The sequence below is a fragment of the Chrysemys picta genome, chromosome 22, assembly GCF_011386835.1.
Source record: "Chrysemys picta bellii isolate R12L10 chromosome 22, ASM1138683v2, whole genome shotgun sequence".
Classification (NCBI taxonomy): domain Eukaryota; kingdom Metazoa; phylum Chordata; order Testudines; family Emydidae; genus Chrysemys; species Chrysemys picta.
Window position 1 is genome coordinate 21,901,094 of NC_088812.1, and position 15,935 is coordinate 21,917,028.

Genomic DNA, 15,935 nt, shown 5'->3' on the forward strand with positions numbered 1-15,935 from the left:
CTGAACTAGCCTTAACATTAGAATCTTTTTCCTAATATCGAACCTAAACCTCCCTTGCTGCAGATGAAGCCCATTACTTCTTGTCCTTCCTCCCCAATCGAACACTGTCCTCCATGGGTGGCACGTGAACTACCGGCTGGGGGAGACTAGCCCCCAGCCCTGCCCCTTCTGACCGAGACCATGCCCCTTCCATTCCCACCAGAGCCCAGCATCCCCGCTCCACAGCCACCGGCCCAGTCACATCACAGACTAGCCCCCCAGTCCTGGAGTGCCAGGAAGGCGGGTGGTGCATGGCCCCAGCCTCCCCAGCCCCAGCTGGAGCACTCGGGGGCTGGAGCAGGACTGGAGCCGCCACACACGGGAGAGGGGGAGGACATGCCTGGCTGTTTGAGGACTCACAGGCTCCCCCAGCCTATGTGACCAGCCGCCCATGCAGTCGTCTTTATAACAGTCATTAATGTAGGCTCCTCTTCAGAGTTCTTTTCTCAAGACTAAACTTGCCCAGTTTTTTTAAGTTTTCCTCACAGGTCAGGTTTTCTAAACCTTTTATCAGTTTTGTTGCTCTCCTTTGGACTCTCTCCAATTTGTCCCCATGTTTCCTAAAGGACGGCACGCAGAATTGGACACTGTACTCCAGCTGAGGCCTCACCAGTTCCTCACAATGGAGCGAGGCAGTCTGGCTCCCCACTGCCCCGGAGGGGGACAAGTCCCGGCCGAACTGCGCTACAGAGCTATGCATTTGATTTTTTTCTTCTTAAGTGTAGCACTTTGCCCTTGTCTTTACTGAAGTTCACCCTCTTGATTTCAGACCAATTCTCCAATTTGTCATGGTTGTTTTGAATTCTAATTCTCTCCTCCAAAATTCTTGCAACCCCTCCCAGCTTGGTTTCATCCACAAACTTTATAAGCACACTCTCCACTCCATTACCCAAGTCTTTAATGAAAATATTAGATAGTACCAGACGAGGACAGACCCGCTAGATACATCCTCCCAGTCTGAAAGTGAACCTTGATAACTACTCTTTGAGTACAGTCTTTCAACCACTTGTGCACCCACCTTGTCATAATTTAGTCTAGACCATATTTCTCTAGTTTGCTTATGAGAATGTCATGCGGGACTGTGCCAAAAGATCTACCACGTCTACTGCTTCCCTCCCTACCCACTTGGCCAGTAACACTGTCAAAGAAAGAAATTGGGTAGGTTTGGTATGATTTATTCTTGACAAAAGTGCCTATTTCTTATAACCCTATTATCCTCTAGGTGCTTACAAACTGATTGTTTAATAATTAAGGCTAAGATTTAGTCATGGGTATTTTTAGTAAAAGTCATGGACAGGTCACGTGCAGTAAACAAAAATTCACAGCCCATAACCTGTCCAGGACTTGTACTATATACCCCTGACAAATCTTGGATGCTCTGGGGGGCTCCGGGACCATTGCTGCTGCATGGGGATGGGGGTGGCCTGGGGCCACCCAAGCTGTTCGGGTGGCCCCAGGAGCAGTCGCATCAGCTGCTGCAGAAGTCACAGAGGTTCTGGAAAGTCACGGAATCCGTGACTTCTGTGACCTTTGTTACAGACTCGCAACCTTATTAATAATTTATTCCAGTATCTTTCCAGGTATTGAAGTTAAACTGACTGGTCTATAACTCCCCAGGTCCTTTTTGTTCTCTCTTTTAAAGATAGGTACTATGTTTGCCCTTCTCCAGTCCTCTAGGACATCACCCGTCCTCCTTGAGTTCTTGAAGATAATCGCTTACGGTTCTGAAATTGTTCCAGCTAGTTCCTTAAGTACCCTACGATGAATTTCATCAGGCCCTGCCGACTTGAATACATCTAACCTATCTAAATATTCTTTAACCCGTTCTTTCCCTATTTTGGCTTGTGGTCCATCCCCCAGGTTGTTAATATTAATTGTGTTGAGTACCTAGTCACCATCAACCTTCTTAGTAAAGACTGAAGCAAAGGCATTAATCACCTCAATCTTCTTGATGTCACCAGTTATTCACTCTCCTGCTGCACAAAGTAGAGAACGTCCACTTTCTATCACCTTTCTCTTGCTCCTAATGTGTTTCTAGAACCCCTTCTTATTGCCTCGTATGTCCCTTGCTAGGTGTAACTCCTTTTATGCCTTTGCAGGAGGGCAGGGGGTTGGTGGGGATTGCTGGAGGGGCAGGAGGGTGGGGACCTTCCTGCTCCAACTTATTGTTGAGGACAACCAGGTCTGCATGGTGACCAATATATGAGCTCCTGGCCTTCTTCCAGGTGACCTTTAGGGGGAAGAAAAAGTAGCACCTCTTCTGCAACTTCTCCCAGTTGTGTGGGCAGCTTGGCGAGCTCTGTGGGCAACACGGGAACCTGCAACACAGGGAGAGGGCTCACCCCAGGGCACAGAGACCTGTGCTGGTAACACCTCGCTAACTCTGCACCCCAGCCTTGGCTGGGATCAGTGACTATAATGAACAGTGGCTTGAGCCCAGCCCTGAGGTTCTGCAGCTCCCAGCTCGTGCAGACCAATCACCAGCTGGGGCTTACCTCACTCCTGGCCTGGACACAGCCGATTGAGGTACCTCCACGCCAAGACAGGCCAAGAAACAAGGGCTTCATTTAATGGAAGGTTTTAACATTTGTTTTTATTCCAATTCAAAATGAAGCCAAGACTGGTGCAGAATAACTAATGGCCCAGTGGAGAGGGCACCAACCAGGGATAGGGGACAGCCAGGGCCAAGCCTCTGGCCTGACTCAGGTAAAGCAGGACTTGAACCTGGGTCCGACTCCCACAGCACCCCGGCACACGCCCTCAGCACCCAGCTATAGAGTCGCTCACTGGCTCAGATTTTCACTGGCTCTTGCTGGAGCTGTTCTGCTGTGTATTGATGATCAACTATTCATCAGCCCAGCGTGCACCCATGCACCCAGGAGTGACTGACCCTAGAACCCCCTGGCTTGGGCACTCACCAGGGTGGTAAAAGACCCAGGTCTGCTATGCCTGGTTTGGTCTCCCACATCCCAGCTGTGTGCCCCAGGCCATGCCCAGAATGGGGTGGGACTTCCTATCGCTGCTTCTGACCAGACCTTCCACCATGGCCCTGACAGACCTTCCCATGGAACATTTAGTCAAAACTGACCCGTTTCTGTGAAAAGTTTTGGTTTTGACCAATCGCCGTTTTCCTGGGACAAATGTTTTTTCTAAAAGTTCCTGACCAGCTGGGCTCCCCTCCTGGTGAGAGCCGAGCTCTGAGTCTTCTCCACCAGCCCCCAAACCCCAACCTCCCACAGCAACTCCCCCCCCCCAGCCCCTAAGGAGCCTGTCGTCCTGCTTGGGGGAGGAGCGTGTGTGCTGTGGGCTGTGATTGCAGAGTCCTGGTCTGAGACACACAGCCCCCACCCCCACCCTCGATCACTACCTGGACACGTTTGTTCCTGTTTTGCATTTTTGGCTCTTCAGAAATTGGGATCCCAAATAAAGAGAGAAACAAGAAATTGGCACCGTGAGAAACCGGCTCAGTAAGAGCAAAACCACTGCTGTGTAGGACAGGAAGCCACAATGGGACAGGAAACCACAACAGAGCTTCAGCCATCCTGACTAATACCCAGGCTATGGCAGCAACGGTCATGAGCAGAGCTGAACATCGCAGTGTGACTCCCACAGCAGAGTTTGAACCTGGGGCAATTAGCACCCAGCTCCAGCCAGGTGAGCTGAAGGAGCAGCTCTATTAGCTGGTGGCAGTAGTAGACTGTTATCCTCTAGACAGAGCAGGTACTGGAGAGGTGATACAGGCAAAGCCAAAGGGGTTTGGCCAGAATCTAAATAGCCCATGAATCTGAATGTGCCTGGACTACATGAGAGTCCTGATCCAGATCCGGGTTCAGCTTTGGGCCTGTCTCAGGGCAGCGAGTCCTCCATGGACACAGCACTGGCATGCAGGAGGCTCTGCTCTGCACACCCCCACCCCTCCTTGGTGCAGGACTGGATGCCTGGGGCCTCCACCCAGACACACCAGGCAGCAGGCCCCAGGATGGCATTTATATTTCAGGAATATCGGCACAAGGGCAGCTTTCAGCACTAATAGAGATACCCCCTCCCCCCCATGGTCACTTCTCCCACAACCTCTCTGCTCCACTCTTCCACCTTCAGGGTGGAGACAGCTGCAAAGAACAGCGACATCAGCGGCTAGAGCAGGAGTCAACAGAAACACGGCTGGTGCAATCTCTACTCGCACTGGCCGGCCCAGGGCAGGAGGGCGACCTACTTGTGCAACACATGGTGGGAGAGGGGACTAGTGGGTTAGTACATGGGGGGAGGGGCTGGGAGCCAGGACTCTTGGGTTCGATACCCAGCTCTGGAAGGGGGTAGAGTAGGCAGATGTAGCTGTGTTGGTTACGCTCACAGCAGCTCCTCCCTCTCAGAGCAATCGGCGCAGATTCAGAGCTCCCTGATGGCATGTCCCAGCCCTCCATGGACTCTCCAACTGGGCTCACCCATGCAGGTCTCCTGCAGAGTGCAGCACAGAGAATACAGCCTAGGGATCTCTCTGCAGGGGGCTGTTCTTCCCTGCTGGGGCTGTGACAGGAGAGCATAGGGAGCCTGCGTTAGCCCCACTGCGCCGCTGACTGGGAGGCCCCCGAGGTAAGCCTGCACCCCAACCCCGAGCCCCAAACCCTTGTCCCAGCCCTGAGCCCCCCCGCAAACCTGGAGCCCCCTCCTGTACCCCAAACCCCTCATCCCCGGCCCCACCCCAGAGCCTGCAACCCCAGCCAGAGCCCTCAACCCCTTCTGCACCCCAACTCCCTGCCCCATCCCAGAGCCCCCTCCTGCACCCTGAACCCCTCATTTCTGGCCCCACCCCAGAGCCCACACTCCCAGTTAGAGCCCTCACCCGCTCCTGCACCCCCTCCCCACCCCAAGCCCGTGCTCCAGCCCAGTGAAAGAGAGTGATGGGGGGGGAGAGCAAGTCACCGAGGGAGGGGAAATGTAGTGAGCAGGGGGCAGGGCCTCGGGGAAGCGGCGGGGCAGGGCGGGGACTCGGGGGAGGGGCGGGGCTAGGGTGTTCCATTTTGTGGGATTAGAAAGTTGGCAACCCTAAGCAGGGCCGGCTCCAGGTACCAGCATTCCAAGCAGGTGCTTGGGGCAGCAATCTGCAAGGGGCGGCAGTCCATGTGTTTTTACCCCCAAGCAATGCGCCGAATTGCCGCCGCGGACGGCGGGGGCTGTCCGTGTGCCATGTTCAGCTGTCCGCGGGGGCAATTCGGTGGCAGCCGAATTGCCGCCACCGCAGAAACACGCGTGCTGCCCTAACGGCACACTGACTGCCCCCACCGTCCACAGCGGCAATTCGGCGCGCTGCTTGGGGCGGCAAAAACAGTAGAACCGGCCCTGACCGAGGCCATTGCAACGGCAGGGAGTGGCTGGTGAGACATGCCCAGATGATGCCCGCAGGCCAGCCACACGCCACGCTGCAGAGGAAGGTGAAAATCCACCATGGTGCCTGCCAATCTGTCTGGTGGAGGGAGATCCCTTCCCGACCCCAGACTTGCTCAGGGCCATCCCTATGGGGGTGCGGGGCCCGGGACATTAGAAACTAGGCGCCTATCTGCCGGGGGGTGCTGCCCCAGCTCCGCCCATGCCCCACCCCCACCCCACCCCTTCCCCCAAAGCCCCACTGCGTCCAACCTCTTCCTGCCCCACCTCTTCCCTGCACAGTTCCACCCCCTCCCCTGAGTGCGCTGCGCCCTCGCTCCTCCCCCCTCCCCACCAGCACCTCCTGATGCCGCCAAACATCTGATCCATGGCAGGCAGTAGGCGCTGGGAGGGAAGGGGAGGCGCTGATCGACGGGGCCTGCTGGCGGGCAGGAGACGCTGGGGGGAGGTTCTGTTAGGGGGGGCTTCTCCTCGCCCTCCCTCTGCCTGCCTGCTGCTTGCCTCCCTTTTCGCCTCCTCACCCTGCTCGCCCGCCTGCCTCCCACCTCACCTCTCCACCCATGGGGCCTCCCAAAGCACTGGGCCCAGGACAGTCATCCCGATTTGCTGTACCCAAGGGATGGCTCTGCCTGTTCTGACCAAGACCCATCAGCCAGGCATCTACACAGAGGGGTTTCTGTCCTTCCTTGGAGGGATGAGAGGACATTCAGTCTGCATGTCCCCCTCCCTGTATTTACCTGGCCTCCCGCGCGGCATCTGGGCGCTCTTGGCCTGTGGCAGTAACTGACCACTATCTGCATTGTGCTGTGAAGCCGCTTCCCCCCATGGCAGCGTCTCCACCATGGGCTCAGTGCAGCGCCTGGCACTTGGAAAACTCTGCCAGCTCTTCCTCTGTTTCACAAACCACGAGTGCTGAAGGTACCCGCCCATAACCCCTTCCCTGCCTTGGGCACAGCTCCGATCCTTTAAAATCTCTGCTGATGGGTGGAGGGAGCCATTGAATAACACTGGGGTCCTGAAGAGGAGACATGCCATTCTGGTAGGAGGCAGGGTAAGTTGCTCTGAGCCAGGTGAGAGGTTGAGGCTCAGAGATCACCTATACTCAGAAGGGGCTGGTCCTGGGCAATACACCTTCCCTGTGGGCACCCCTCCCACCACTCGTGCCTCTGGCAAGAGCAGTTACAATGACGTGCAAGGGGAGGGAACTGGAGGAGAGAACTCTGGACAACAATTGTAGGCTGCATGTGTTCCATGAGCTTAGGGATGAAAGGGAGAAGGAAGATCTGTGACAGGGGAGGAGGAGAAAGAACTGTAGGATTGTAATAGCGCCTGATGGCCTTGAAGTCTAGGAGTGGCCCCATGGACATCAGTAGCAGGATTTCACCCCATGGGTCTGTGAATCAGACACTGGACATCAGGGGTGGAACTCCCATGAGGACAGGATACTGGAGATCCAGAGATGGAGTTTTATCATTGATATTTAGGGTGGGATACAAACCTTCATCCATGGGAGTCTGTTAATTGAAATCACTGGGTTTTGGATCAGCCCCCAAGTCTGCCTGCGCATGACCCCACCAATTCAGTGCAAGGTGAACTCCTTCTGAGAAACACACATACAAACTATGGGGAGCTAGAGACCCAGACACAGGACCCATTGTGCCAGGCACGGCACAAACACAGGGTAAAGGACAGTCCATGTCCCCACAGAGCTTAGATCACAGAATATCAAGGATGAAAGGGACCTCAGGAGGTCATCTAGTCCAACCCCTTGCTCAAAGCAGGACCAATCCCCAGACCGATTTTTGCCCCAAATCACTAAATGGACCCCTTAAGGATTGAACTCACAACCCTGGGTTTAGCAGACCAAGGCTCAAACCACTGAGCTACCCCTTCCCTTCAAGTCTTTACCCAGCAACACTTAGATCCTAATAGGCAACAGGTGGAAACTGAGACACAGAGAGAGGAAGTGACTTACCCAAGGTCACCAGGTAGGTGAGCAGCAGAGCCAGGACTGGAACCTATGGCGCCTGACTCGGTGGCCTAGCTGCTTGGCCATGCTGCCAAGCTGACTTTAGGGTGCGCTGGTTCACACCAGGCAGGATCCAACTCACACTGATGACACAAACTGACCAGCTTCAAACGCAACTTCCTGTACTTGGGCTGGAAGCTCTTTGGGGCTGGGACCATGTTTTTGTTCTGTTTGTGCAGCACCTGGGGCAATGGGGCCTGGGCCTGTGACTGGGGCTCTGTGGCGCTACCACAACAAACCACAACAGCGTGTTTGTAGGTAGTGTTAGCTTTAGCCGCTCTCCCTGGCAACCCGTACATACCCCGCACTTCTCAAGAAATAGCAGCTCTAAGGAATTTTCAAGATAATGGTTAAAGATAGTGTTGCCCCTTTTTGATCCATGTGGCTCATCAAAGTTTGGGGCCCTGTGGGTTTTCCGGGGGTGGTGGTGTTAGCACTTGGGGGTCGTCAGGTATTTCTTCGGTGCCGTTTTATTTATTTACAAAGAATGTACAAAGTCCTGTGTTTCTGATCACAGAAGGAACCAAACAGCAGGACAGAGCTTCTTTTGCTCACAGCACCCAGAACAATATTTCCTGCTTGCACCTCGGCCCACAGGTTTCCTCCAGCATCAGGCATTCTACTTCCAGCTGTTCCTTTTTCTGTCTGTCTCTCCTTGTTGTCAGTTTCTGTGTGTTCTCTCCCAACCCATGCCCACCTGTCACCATACCCTGTTGAGCCCTCCTCCGTAGTTCTAGTTTCTGGGCAGACAAGATTAGGTTTTGCTTTAGATGTGATCGCTTAACTGTCTCTTAAAACTGTCTTAAATGGAGGATTGATTCACACATCAGTTGCAATGAGGTTTTAACACAACCCATAACAAGGTTACACCCAGGTGATGATCAGATTTCCCATTTAGCAGTCTCCCACACAAGAAAATGTTTAGATACTAAGATCAAGATAACAAATATTAAGACAAATAAACAATCCAGAGTTAAGGCTCTCGTGTTAAAATGAAATTTGTGTTTCTCTGTCCTGGATCTAAACATTGTGTTTGTGTGAGAAATGCTAGATACGTTGTGCCCTTATCTATTCAGTTCCTTATAGTTAGGTGCTTGGTTTTTGCAACTGTGGTGATAAGTCAGGTCGCTATTATCAGTTGCATGCGCGGGGTTGTTTTGGAATAGATGAGTGCATGCAGCATGATGTTGAGATAAACCGAGGTGGATGTATGCCAGGGGTTCTCAGACTTTCGTACTAGTGACCCCTTTCACACAGCAAACCTCTGAGTGTGACCCCCCTTATGCATTAAAAACACCTTTTTATATATTTAACACCATTATAAATGCTGGAGGCAAAGCGGGATTTGGGGTGGAGGGTGACAGCTCACGACCCCCCTGTAATAACCTCACGACCCCCTGAGGGGTCCTGACCCCCAGTTTGAGAACCCCTGATGTATGCCAATGGCTGAATGGGTTGATAAATGAATGTGTATGCATGCCAGTACATGGACCGATGGATGGATATATAGGCGCATCTCCTGAGGGAGAGATCACACCTACCTTACAACCATTACATTTCCCCCCACCCCTCGATGAGAAATGTCCAGAGTGGACATTACAAAAGCAATCAGAAGAAGGGAACTTTAAAGTCGTAGCAAAAACGATTGAATCATAGAATATCAGGGTTGGAAGGGACCTCAAGAGGTCATCTAGTCCAACCCCCTGCTCAAAGCAGGACCAATTCCCAACTAAATCATCCCAGCCAGGGCTTTGTCAAGCCTGACCTTAAAAACCTCCAAGGAAGGAGATTCCACCACCTCCCTAGGTAACGCATTCCAGTGTTTCACCACCCTCCTAGTGAAATAGTGTTTCCTAATATCCAACCTAGACCTCCCCCACTGCAACTTGAGACCATTACTCCTTGTTCTGTCATCTGCCACCATTGAGAACAGCCGAGCTCCATCCTCTTTGGAACCCCCCTTCAGGTAGTTGAAAGCAGCTATCAAATCCCCCCTCACTCTTCTCTTCTGGAGACTAAACAATCCCAGTTCCCTCAGCATCTCCTCATAAGTCATGTGCTCCAGACCCCTAATCATTTTTGTTGCCCTCCGCTGGACTCTTTCCAATTTTTCCACATGAAAACCTGTTTAAGTGTTTGCTTTTTTTTTTTTTAAGACCTGGAGACAGCTGGGGCAGTAAAGAGCAGAAAGCCTTACCCACCCCTTTCCAAGAGGATAAACAAAGACACATTTGTGGCTGGAGAGTTTCCATCAGCAGGGAAGGCTCCAGGAATGGCACTGGAGCAAGCTTTCCAAGGCCAGAGAGGCTCATTTTGATTTCTAGTCTGACCTCCTGGGTAACCCAGGCCAGAGAACTTCCCTACAATAATTCCCGGAGCAGCGCTTTCAGGAAAACATCCCATCCCGGTTAAAAAATGGTCAGTGATAAAGAATCTACCAGGATTTGTTTCCACTGGAGTTGAGCCCTCATAGTGGTGGAGAAAAGGTGGAAGAGAGTGACCCCTCAGAGTTCAGAAGGCAAAGAAACAGAACCCAATGGGTATCATTATTCTTATTATTATTTTTATCTCATGATTTTGGGGAGCTGGAGTCATCCTTTTTGAAGGTTTGGGGCTGATGATGCTGTTAAAGGGACCACATTTTTGCTGGGAAACCCACGGCTCATTTAATGCCAATGGGTCTGGCCTGGCCCCCTGGAAACTGACTGTAAGGGGTGGGGTGGGCTCCAAAGGGTGGCATTGTACTGAGGATCGGAAGGGTTACCAGCAGCAGAGAGACTCCAGGAAATGTCCATCGAGCATCCTGAAGAATTGTTCCCACTAGAGATGGATCCAAGGCATGAATCTCAGAGCCAAGATGCATGTGGCACAGATTTGTCGGGGGATGAGTTTTGAGCCAGTGTCCTTTCCATTACTGCATGGTCCAGGCAGGATTTAGGGGTACCTAGGCGCTCCCGCAGGCTGGGAGTCTGGGGAGCCAGAGAGAACCCAAGGTTCTGTATCCAGCAGCCTCAATAACGAATCCCCATTATGCTCACATCGCTCGAGCTGTCTGGGAACTTCCCACCAAAATGATTTGCAACCAAAAATGCAGTTTCCACAGAATCAGAATGTTGCTGCAGGAAATCGTCGATGTTGATGAAGCTTCTCCATTTTCCATCAGGAAGTATGAAATATTTCGTTTTGGGTCAGTTCGACATTAAACTGCCTCTGCCCAAGCTGCCTCATGACAGTTGTAGTCCTGGTGCTTGGTGCCCTCATGCTCTTCTAGGGGCATGGCTCCTTGGCCAGACTATATCTCCCATGATGCACCAGGGTATCCCCTCCAAGTGCATGGTACATCCTGAGAGTCAGGTGACCACGGTGCAATGGTTGGAACTTTTCATTCAGAGAAGAATTTGGATATTTTTGTCGTGATTTGGGGACACATACAAATGTTGTGATACTGGAATTATTCTCCGTGGAATGGAAACCTCAGCTTTAACCACAACCTGCCTCTTCTGGCCTGAAACTCTCTGATGCTGTGTCATCACAAGAGAGCGCTACTAATCCTGGCCTGGTCAAAATCAACAGTGAGGATATGTCTACACTATGGGATTAATCCAAATTTATATAATTCGAATGTTGGAAACAGATTGTATGAAGTCGAATGTATGCGGCCACACTAAGCACATTAATTCGGCGGTGTGCGTCCATGTACCGGGGCTAGCGTCGATTTCCGGAGCATTGCACTGTGGGTAGTTATCCCATAGCTATCCCATAGTTCCCGCAGTCTCCCCCGCCCATTGGAATTCTGGGTTGAGATCCCAGTGTCTGATGGGGTAAAAAACATTGTCGCAGGTGGTTCTGGGTACAGCTTCACCCCTCCCTCCATGAAAGCAATGGCAGACAACCATTTCGCCCCTTTTTTCCTGGGTGAACACTGCAGACTCCATACCACGGCAAGCATGGAGCCCGCTCAGCTCAAGACAGCAGTCATAAACATTGTAAACACCTCACGCGTTCTCGTGCAGTTTATGCTGAGCCAGGACCAGAAAAACAAGGAGAGGAGAAGGCGGCGACGGCAGCGCAGCAACAACAGTGATGAGGACATGGACATGGACATGGACACAGAATTCTCTCAAACCGCGGGCCCCGGTGCTTTGGAGATCATGTTCTTAACGGGGCAGTTTCTATCCGTGGAACGCCGATTCTGAGCCCGGGAAACAAGCACAGACTGGTGGGACCGCATAGTGTTGCAGGTGTGGGACGATTCCCAGTGGCTGCGAAACTTTCGCATGCATAAGGGCACTTTCATGGAACTTTGTGACTTGCTTTCCCCTGCCCTGAAACGCCAGAATACCAAGATGAGAGCAGCCCTCACAGTTGAGAAGCGAGTGGCGATAGCCCTGTGGAAGCTTGCAAAGCCAGACAGCTACCGGTCAGTCGGGAATCAATTTGGAGTGGGCAAATCTACTGTGGGGGCTGCTGTGATGCAAGTAGCCAAAGCAATCACTGAGGTGCTGCTACGAAAGGTAGTGACTCTGGGAAATGTGCAGGTCATAGTGGATGGCTTTGCTGCAATGGGATTCCCTAACTGTGGTGGGGCGATAGATGGAACCCATATCCCTACCTTGGCACCGGAGCACCCAGGGTACCCAGTACATAAACCGCAAGGGGTACTTTTCAATGGTGCTGCAAGCACTTGTGGATCACAAGGGATGTTTCACCAACATCAACATGGGCTAGCCGGGAAGGCTTCATGATGCTCGCATCTTCAGGAACACTAATCTGTTTAAAGGGCTGCAGCAAGGGACTTACTTCCCAGACCAGAAAATAACTGTTGGGGATGTTGAAATGCCAATAGTTATTCTTGGGGACCCAGTCTACCCCTTAATGCCATGGCTCATGAAGCCATACACAGGCAGCCTGGACAGGAGTCAGGAGCTGTTCAACTACAGGCTGAGCAAGTGCAGAATGGCGGTAGAATGTGCATTTGGCCATTTAAAAGGTCGCTGGCGATCGTTACTGACTCACTCAGACCACAGCCAAACCAATATCCCCATTGTTATTGCTGCTTGCTGTGTGCTCCACAATCTCTGTGAAAGTAAGGGGGAAACCTTTATGGCGGGGTGGGAGGCTGAGGCAAATTGCCTGGCTGCTGATTACGCGCAGCCAGACACCAGGGTGATTAGAAGAGCACACCAGGAAGCGCTGTGCATCAGAGAAGCTTTGAAAACCAGTTTCATGACTGGCCAGGCTACGGTGTGAAATTTCTGTCTGTTTCTCCTTCATGAAAACCTGCCCCCTTTATTGAATCATTCTCTGTAAGGAACCCACCCTCCCCCTTCCCCCAGCTTGCTTTCAAAGGAAATAAAGTCACTATCATTTAAAAATCATTTATTCTTTATTAATTGATTATAAAAAAGAGGGAGAGAACCCGGGTGGGGTTTGGGAGGAGGATCGGCGGGAAGGAAAAGGCCACTAAAAAAAGGTTAAAAAAATGACAGCCTTTTGCTTGGGCTGTCCACTGGGGTGGAATGGGAGGGTGTACGGAGCCTCTCCCCCCCACACACATTCTTACACGTCTAGGTGAGGAGGCTATGGACCATGGTGAGGGGGGAAGGGGTTATACAGGGGCTGTAGCGGCACTCTATTATCCTGCTGCCATTCCTGAAGTTCCACCAGACGCCGGAGCATGTCTGTTTGCTCATGCAGCAAACCCAGCATTGCATCCTGCCTCCTCTGATCTTCCTGCCTCCACCTCTCATCTCGAGCATCTTTCCTCTCCTCACATTGGTCTCTCATGTCCTCACATTGGTCCCTCGTGTCCTCACGTTCACTGGCTTCTTTCCTATACTTTGAAACCGTGTCCTTCCACTTATTCAGATGAGCTCTTTCACTGCGGGTGGATTCCATGATTTCCATGAACATCTCGTCTCGTGTCTTCTTTTTCTGACACCTTATCTGAGATCGCCTTCAGTACAGAGGAGGGAGGCTTGAAAAATTTGCAGCTGCTGGAGGGAGAGAAAAAAGGAGAGAATTTTTTTAAAAGATACATTTTGCAGAACAATGCTTATACTCTTTCACGGTGACCAACACTATTCACATTACATAGCACATGTGATTTCTGTGCAAGGTTGCATTTTGCCTTTTAATATTGAGTGCCTGTGGCTTTGCTGCTAGAGATCACAGACGCAGGTCCGGGCAACAGAATTCGGCTTGCATGCGGCCATGTCTTTCGGCTTCTGCGCCCTCCTTTCCCACATACTAAGCAAAGCCCGTCGAGTGCTGCGGTTTTCCTGTTAACCTTCAGCAGCTGAAAACAAACTAACCCCCCCCATCCAATTCTCTGGATGATCACTTTATCCCTCTCCCCATCGCGTGGCTGGTATCAGGGAAGATCCCTGCAGGAACCAAACTAACACCCCCCACCCCGCCATGAATTCTCTGGGATGATCACTTTACCCCTCCCCCCACCGCATGTCTGGTATCAGGGAAGATCCCTGCTAGCCAAAAGCAAAAAGCTCAGGGCCAATCCCCTGCCCCCCGCACTTGACTAACTGCAGGGAAGGATTTCTTTTCAGCCACAGGCAAACAGCCCAGTAGGAACTGCCACTTCTGTCCCCTTAATTAAATTCCCGTATTTCAACCAGGTTACCATGAGCGATATCACTCTCCTGAGGATTACACAGCGAGATAAAGAACGGATGTTGCTTGAATGCCAGCAAACACCGGGACCATACGCTGCAAGGCTTTGTCATGCAATGATACCAGATTACTTGCTGCAAGCATGGCGTGGTCAAGTGTCCTACCATGGAGGACGGAATAAGGCTGCACTGCCCAGAAACCTTGTGGCAAGGCTTTTGGAGTACCTCCAGGAGAGCTTCATGGAGATGTCCCTGGAGGATTTCCGCTCCATCCCCAGACACGTTAATAGACTTTTCCAGTAGCTGTACTGGCTGCGAATGCATCCCAAGTCCTCAGGGCAAAGTAATCATTAAAACCCCTTGCTTTTAAAACAAGTTTTATATTTTAAAAGGTAAACTCACCTGAGGTCCCTTCCATGGGGTCGTGGTCTTGGATACTGGCTTGGGAGGGTTGGGAGGGTACTTCAGTCAGGCTGAGAAAAAGATCCTGGCTGTTGGGGAGAACAGAGTGCTGTGTGCTCTCTGCAAGCTCGTCCTACTCCTCCTCTTCCCCGTCCGCAGAATCTTCAGGTGTAGCTGATGAGATTACCCGCGACCCCCCCTAGAATTGCATGCAGCTCGGCGTAGAAGCAGCATGTCCACAGCTCTGACCTGGAGCGACCGTTTGCCTCCTTTGTTTTTTGATAGGCTTGTCTGAGCTCCTTGACTTTCACGCGGCAATGATCTGAGTCCGTATTGTGGCCTCTCTCCATCATGCCCTTGGAGATTTTTTCAAAAGTTTTGGCATTTCATCTTTTCGAACGAAGTTCTGCTAGCCCTGAATCCTCTCCCCATATAGCGATCAGATCCAGTACCTCCCGTACGGTCCATGCTGGTGCTCTTTTTCGATTATCGGCCTGCATGGTTACCTGTGCTGATGAGCTATCTGTGGTCACCTGTGCTCTCCACGCTGGGCAAACAGGAAATAAAATTCAAATGTTCACGGGGCTTTTCCGGTCTACCTGGCCAGTGCATCCGAGTTCAGATTGCTGTCCAGAGCGGTCACAATGGTGCACTGTGGGATAGCTCCCGGAGGCCAATACCATCGAATTGCAGCCACACGAACCCTAATTTGAAATGACAATATCGATTTTGGCGCTACTCTGCTCGTCGGGGTGGAGTACAGAAATTGATTTTAAGAGCCCTTTATTTCGAAATAAATGGCTTTGTTGTGTGGACGGGTGCAGGGTTAATTCGATTTAACGCTGCTAAATCCGAATTAAAGTCATAGTGTAGACCAGGCCTGAGTTTTGCCATTGGCTTCAACAGAGTCTGGATTTCACAGCAGTAGCGCCCCCTGCTGCCGCCCTACTGGTTGGAGTGTGTGTGGTTCCATAGGCTGGGGATTGTTTAATGCTGACAGAATCTCTCCCACTGATTCCGGCTGATTGCTTTTTCTTGGTAAATTTCCTGCCATGAGGGGGGAATCCAACCCAAAACATGCGATCCTGAACGGGGATCAATGAACCAAACCAGAGGAAGATTCAGGGCAGAGCAGATGTGTACCAGAGTGTGCCCCGAAGCATGGCCTCAGTGGTTAAGGGACTGGGACTCCTGGCTTCTAGTATCAGTTCTGGAAGGGACTATGGTCTAGTGGTTAGAGGAGGAGAGAATGGGAGTTGTCAAGGATTCTGAATTCCCAGCTGTGGGAGGGAAGTGAAGTTTAGTGGTTTAGAGGAGGGAGTCGGGACTCCTGGGTGCTGTTCCTAGCTCTGGGATGGGAATAGGGTCTAACAGGTTAGAGCAGCAGGTGCTGGGATACAGGATTCCAGGGTCCTGTCCCTCTTTAGGGCAGTGGGGTCTAGAACAGGGACCTG